Genomic DNA, 7,496 nt, shown 5'->3' with positions numbered 1-7,496 from the left:
GGAAAATATATTGCATACAGACCATGATTTTTCCTTAAATGATGGTTTCAAAACTATTCAGTGCTATATCTACATCTTGCTGGTTTAAATGTTCCCAGGAACTTTGGCAGCTCTCCACTTCACAGTTACAGTTCCTTTGCAGGTAGCCTAAATTCAGCCAGCTCTTAGTAAATATATCTCGTCTGCCTTTCCTTTATGGGCACACTTCAACCTTCCTAGAAAAGGCTTTGAGCCATCGTGTCTGCCCAGCGCTGGCTGCAGGGGTCCGTCAGAAGGGCAGATGGAATGGGTGGGGGCAGCCAGGCGAGGCACAAGAGTGCTAAGACCCATCCACGCGGCAGGAAAATGAGCTCAGAAGCGTTCACTTAAGGATCTTTCTCTCAAGCATACCAGCTGGCCAGCCTTTCTAAAACCAGCAGGCCGGCAGTGGCTTCGTGGTTACTTCTGCACAGCCACGTGAACACAGCCAAAGAGAACATCTTTTACAAGGGGTTTGAGTTCTACCTAAAACCACTACAGAACTAGTAGATGTTATTAAGATTATTATGATGAACCTGCTAGGTCTTCACATAGGCGGACACAGAGTTTTAGCACACATCATGTCCGGCAGCAAATCAATGCCTTTGATGTAAGATATGACTAAATTCAATGAATGCTGGAGTGGTCAGGGACGAGTAGAATTTTAAAACTCTAATGATTACAGATTGTATAAACCTACCATTACGATTTCCATCTTATCTTCAATTTCCTGAAAAAGTTATAACTCTTAACAAGCAATATTCCAAGATTTGTTAAAGCCAGAGGAACCCATAATCAAGCAAACTGTACAATGGAGGCACTGAATGGGATCAATTTCAGTAGAATTTCTACGGATGAGGTTCTCATATTTTACTATATTTCAAAAACTGCTTAAAAGAGTTCAGAACATAAGCATTTCCTTTGGAGCTCTCCAGCTCATGGGATTGAAATAGGGGTCTGGGAAAGGAAAGATGATTACTGAAATTGTTCTTTTTTATGTTTGGAACCTTATGAACAAGCATAACTAAGTATGAATTGTCACTATAAATGGAAAATGGGGAAATAAAAATGCCTGTGAGTATTCAACTAATAGTCCTTAAGGGCATTTTAACAATACTATTTGGACACTGGTGCAGGAAGCGAGAAACTCTGCACCTTAAATTGGTATAATTCTATTGTCTTGCTACATTTGAGACTAAAGCAGTTTTCAGTGTCGAAAGCCCTTGTGTTCTCTTGCCATAACCTGATTAAACAAAGACTTATTTAATGCTCAGCCGAACTCTTCTCCGTTGAAGAGAATGTAGCTCAGCCACCCTAAAAGGCAACTCTCTCATTATCTTGGCTCCCTCTTAAACAGAGATACCCGCCCCCATGCCAGGAGAAATTATCCATCTTGTTAAAAGAAAGCGACCAAGTGCAAAAGATCCCAGGTAAAATTAAGTATCTACATGCCAAGCAGTGGGCACACAACGATGCCTTGCTTTAAGTTCTTCCTACGGTATCCACCATAGGTCAGCTCAGAATTGCTCCATTCAGTGAATTCTGCTGGGCTTTTCCAAGGTCACCAGGAAATAATTTATTAAGAAAAAAAAATTTACAATCCTAGTTATTACTGGGTATTACCTTCAAAAGACCTGACCAAAAGCCTCCTGAAATCAAGACTGATCACTATTTTGGTTGGCTTTGACGCAAACTTCAAAGTTCTGGACATGGTGACTTAAATCAATTTGCTATTGTTAAGAGTGAATTTCCTGAATTGAGTTGGTTGAAATTCAATGTCATATTCTGAGAGGATAAAATGTAGGTAACTGGCAGATATCGGTCACATATCATATCTTTTCCTATGGGGACGTGTTATCACAGATAAAATGCCAAATACAGAAGAAACTGTATATATCCAACATTGCTCTTGTCTGCTCTCCCCCACCATAGGTTTAATTAACACATACTTCAAAAAACATTACTCTTTCATACACCAAACTAATATTTAGAATTAATAACAGCAGTCTGGATAGGTCCAGACTGAGAACAATTGAAAACAACAAGGAGATGACCAAGACGTCTCTTCACGCATACTGAGGCAGACTACAGCAGGACAGAGAAGAGCACCATAGTTTCATGAGCATTTTAATCCAGCACTGTTGCTAAAAGGGGGCTGGGGAGGGGGGGGAGAAGTCTGCTTCTCCCTTTGCTATTTATTCTTCATCCTCAGCTGTCCCCTTCTTCATGCCAGCACAAATGTTCATGAAGTCCTACAATAAATTGGATCAAAAAATAACTCAGGTTAAAATTAAACCAGCAAAACGAATTCAGCTTAGTTTTAACCTGCATCCGTCCTCTTCCAATTCACCGCACCGTGGCAGAAACGTTCCCTGCGGTTAAGGACAAGTGATCAGGGTCGGGGAGGTATGAGAGTGCCTTTTTCAGCAGCGGTTGTCAGTTTGTGCTGCCTCGCCATAGCGATGGAAATACCCTGTTGGTAGCATCTCTGTTGTGCTTTGACACTGCCATTACTGTCTGACATTTAAACTGGGGCACAGAAATATCTCAGCAAGCTGTGGCCTCTTTTGCTGCGATTTTAAATAGTAGAATAATTAATATTCTCAATTCCTAACTCCTCACAGTCTCAAAGGCAGCCATACCAGGTGAGAAAGACAGGTATCAGGAGCAAAAGTGAAAGAGAGATCCTGTCTTATAGCTTGTGAATAATTCTTAGCCACGAATTCTGTGTCAACTTAAAAAATGTGACCACTTTATTCTTTTAAAGTGGACTTTTATTAAATACTGAAATGCTATCCCTCTTGTGATTATGGTTGGAAGAAAGTAAAAGCTTGTGTCCCTGCTCTGAAGAGCTGTGAAACCCAGCATACATTACCTGAGACAGTGTTAACAATCTTCATTCTTACTTAATTTTGAAATGACCATACAGCATGGTACCTATAGCAGGAACTCATTTAGCTTCTAGTTTCTTATGCTTTGTTCCTTTTATATTCCATAAAGCTTAGCTATTCAATAGGAAGGTCCACACAAGCATTAACATTTCCAGCAGTCAGTTCATTGGGTCCCTGATTTTCCCTGGTAGCACCCAAGATATCAAAATCTATGCCAAAATGCTAATGATAATTAAAAGAATAATTGTGACCCCTCAAGTAGAGGTTATTTTTACTGTCGAGACTCAACGTCATCAGGATTTGAAAAATTAATCAGGACTTGACTAATCCAGCAAAAGTGAAAATCACAAGTAGCACCCAAAAGAAAGCACGGTATCATGAAATCAGCTATGAATTCCACATTTAATGACTTATTATTGAGAATGAATTGACAACATCAGGAGTACTGTTACTACTTGAGTTCAAGTAAGAGCGAGGCAGCTATTCTGCAGTCTGAGTGTTTTAGACACCTGTGAAACTACTGATGTATGGAAGTTGTCCCTTAGGTCACATTCGATTGGAACAAACATTCAATACAAAAAAAAGATGTAATTTTGAATTTTTCTCTCATTCTTATCTTATTGCTACCTCCACGAGTCGCTCAATGACTGATTCCCTCACTTTCACTGACATTTAGAAGAAACAAAAAGACTACTTTCCCCATGTTGCATATGGATCATGACGCTGCTCATGGTTCTCCAGCAAAACACAATCCTTCCAATCCCCTTTATAATAATCCAAGATGTGTAACACGTGTGGCACAGCATAGCTCACTGACTAGCAGAGGTTAAAATATATAAATGATTGTGTAGAGCAACAATTTTATTTTTCTATTATTTTTGCAACCCTGAGTTAGAAAAAAAAAAATACCGATTTTGGAGGAGAAGAGAGGATTATTTAAGAATCTTGCATTATTATTATCACTTTTTGTTTTCACACAGGGAACCCACAGTTAGCAGTTCCCCCAGTCAATAGACCTCTGAGGTCTCCTTCCATCGTCAGGGAGACACATCAACACATCTTTGAAAACTCTGGACAATCTTTGGGCAACAGGGGTAAGAGATGGTCAAGAACATGTTGGCTGTGTCTCACAGGGGAAGCTGGGAGGTGCAATGCAGTGAAGAACACGGGGTGCCAGGCTGCGAAGGAGGGTGGGAGCCACCCGCTATGCTCTTCTGAACACCCTACACAGGCAACATCAGGAGAGAAGCGCCTTCTTGAGACAGCAATCAAATGGGTTAAGGGGAAAGGAGCAAGCCAAGCTAAGTCATGGTCTACCCTGCCACCGTAGGGGCCTTGGTCCTCTCCGACGCCTCAGAGGAAGGTTCGTCTTAAGGCACAGGAAGACAGATTTCCCCACACTGCTTCAAGTACAAGTTCGTAATTGCAATGGGCCACTGTGAGAGGAACACAGCAGATGAAGGAGGATTTGAGTAATGACATACCATCTGGACCTGGACAACAGCTGCCAACTGCTACCTAATTTCAACACAGGGAAGCACTATGGCAATCTGAATTACTGCTAAGTTAAATCTATGCCTCCAACTTCTGAGGTCTGTGCAGTTCTCTTACCTTCGGTTGCGCTGAATGCATTCCTTTTCCTGACTTACCTATGCTGGGGAAGATGACAAATCTGGCTGTTCTTATGTTTTCTGATTTGCACGTAACTTTTTCCTAAGAAATGGTGACAGAGAAATTGAATCATCTGGGCTGCACTCACAAATCACATCAATGTGATTGTTACCCAGGTAAAAATGCTTGAGAAAAATTATAGCAAACAACTGGAAAAGAACTATATGTTAAAGCTTATAACTGAATGAAATAATGCAGGAAATACCTACCAACAGTATTACTCACTTCATCTGTGAAAACGTATTAGAGTAAAACCGTGTTGTTGTTATACTTTGACAAAAGGTAAGATGATTAATGCTTACTAAGTATTTATTTGGTTTTCTATTCCAAATATTTTGGATTCAAAAGAAATAGTTGGAGAATAGATAGTTAGACTACCTTCTGGTTAGTTTTTTCCTGTTCAGCGAAACACACTAGGCTTTTAAAGCTGCAAGATACATTAGGGCATTAGTAGTGTACTGTAATGTAATATTTATTAAGTGCTAATTGCATTTTTTTAAAACACTTGTGTTCAAATAATAGACATCAAATATAGAAAGGATTTATAAGCTTGTCCTCAAATCAGTGCATATTTGTTTTCTATAGGAATTAAAAGTTGAATCTCATTTTTTTGAGTCTCACTGTCACTGAATAATCAAAGGCTGTTGATAACCAAGAAGCACCAGTCACTGCTGATGCAAGTACAATATAGATATCTGAACGTCTTCATTCTTATTTTGCCTTCTGCCAAAATACTACATACATTTGAAAAATCCACAGCAGACCTGAGGAACAGCTACCTACCCTGGCAACTGCCACCTAATAGTCTGACTGTCTGTTTTTATCTTTTTTTCCCAATTTCATTGTAGTGCATTACTTCTGCTTACACCCTCTGGTGCTCACGTATGTCATCCAACTCTTTGCTATGTGTACATTTTGCAAATACAAATGCTAACTGTATAGCTCTACTGCACTGGAATAACAACTTAATGTACTGCCCTCTGACGTTGATTTCCGACATAGAAGGCAAACAGAAGCTTGTAACTAAGAAATGTGCACCCATCTTCTAACGTTTCTGCTGAGACGGCGTTCACAAGGTATTTCTAAAAGAACTACCTGATTATAACTCTTTAGAATCCTCCAGTTTAATAAATCCTGCAAAATTAACAGAATGAAAGCAAGATTTACACAGATTTACCGGAAGTAAAAAACCATGAAATACCCAAGTAAGATCTCTCATCTGTTCAAGGAGGGAAACAAAAAGATAATCTGTCATTTTTGGCTCTGCTTTCCAAGATGGTCTATCTCCAAGCAGATAAATATCATCTTTCATGTTTGATCAGTTCTATTGTCTCATATGTCAGGTGATTTCTTTGTTCGTCAGAGTCTTGTAATTTTTAATGACACCACAAATATGATTGCCTTGGCCCCAAGGACTGTAATTATGAAAAAGAATTTGGTGAAAGGAATTGAGATGCCTGAGCATTGGATAGAGAGAAGCTTAAATACACTAAGGAACATGTAGATTCGGTCTTTTACACAAAATGCCAATTAGTCAAGCTTTAAGTCCTTTCGTGTGCTTATTCAGTCAAGGCTAGGGAAAACTAATCTTTACTTTTTTAGAGATTAGAGTTATAGTTATAGTCAAAAGCAATTAAAACAAAAAACAAATGGTGGGGAAAAAACCAAAATGTAAGAAAACGAAATTTCGTATTTTCTGTATCCAAAATGGATGGGAACAACGCATGCTCGAAGTCTTTGTTTAAAATGACCGCAAGCATCGTGAATATTGGGTGTGTGTGAGGACTGAAAAATTCAGCACAGCAGAAACAGTCTTAATTCAAATAAGCTTTTTGGCTTCCTCTCAAGACAACGATGCCACACATGAGTGGAGACAGACCAGTAATTCTTTGAAGTAGCAGGACAAACAGATTTAAAATGCAAAGAGCGGGTTTCTGCACACAGGATCACAGGAAGTGGTAACATTGGTTTTTCATCTTTGTGGTTTGCAGTGATACGTTACTAGTCTGTTGGGTAAAAGAAAGTTGAGACAACAAAAGTGATCAAAGCTGAAAGACAGGTGACATCCATCTGCCTAGAGATAGTGCATCTTGTAAATTACACCCGACCCCTCTGTAAAAATTAAAGAGCAGTTTAGGGAAGAGCAGCGCACGGAGTTGCACGGAATTCCTGATCCAGGAAACGGCATTTGGGCATTCTTGTTCCTATTAAAAAAATAACGGGAAAAGGTTTGTTTCCCTTATTAAATCCCATGGCTCTGAGTAAGCATTACATTACACCTTTATTATTTAGCTACACCAAAGATACAGAATTTCACATTAACAGAGTATCTGAGAATAACCAATACAGACCAGGAAAATGAGGGCTGGATTTCAGACGTTTTGAATCATATAATGAATTATTCACAATCCGGGAGTTTCTAATCAAAACTAAATTCAGGGTTTTTCAGAAATAACTGAAGTTGAAATAGCGATCTTTGGCTTATGATGGTAACATGATTGACAATATATCAAGAGCAAATAGACAACCAATCTGCAAGCAAAAAATCAGTGAAGCCATTAATGGAATGCTTTGCAAAGGCATGCATTAAGTACGACAGTAGCAGCATGTGTATTTGACTACATATTTAGTGGTAGCTACTGATTTTTCGCAGTTCATAGAGATGTGATACATATCATCCTCTGCACATACCATTTTCTACAAGATAATGCTAAAGAATGGAAGTGATTGCTCACTAAGAATTGCTGGTCAGTTAAGTTGCATTAATTTCTCAGCTGCAAAATCCTGATATTCTCACATGCTGCTTCCCAGACGTGTTACCAGAAACATGAGGACAAGACAGAGAAACACAGAGGAAAAACTCAGATTGATAAAACTGTACTAAGACAACATCTATGAGTTTAACATTTTGAGGAA

Source organism: Gavia stellata, chromosome 4, assembly GCF_030936135.1.
Source record: "Gavia stellata isolate bGavSte3 chromosome 4, bGavSte3.hap2, whole genome shotgun sequence".
Lineage (NCBI taxonomy): Eukaryota > Metazoa > Chordata > Aves > Gaviiformes > Gaviidae > Gavia > Gavia stellata.
This window is presented reverse-complemented; position numbering follows the sequence as displayed.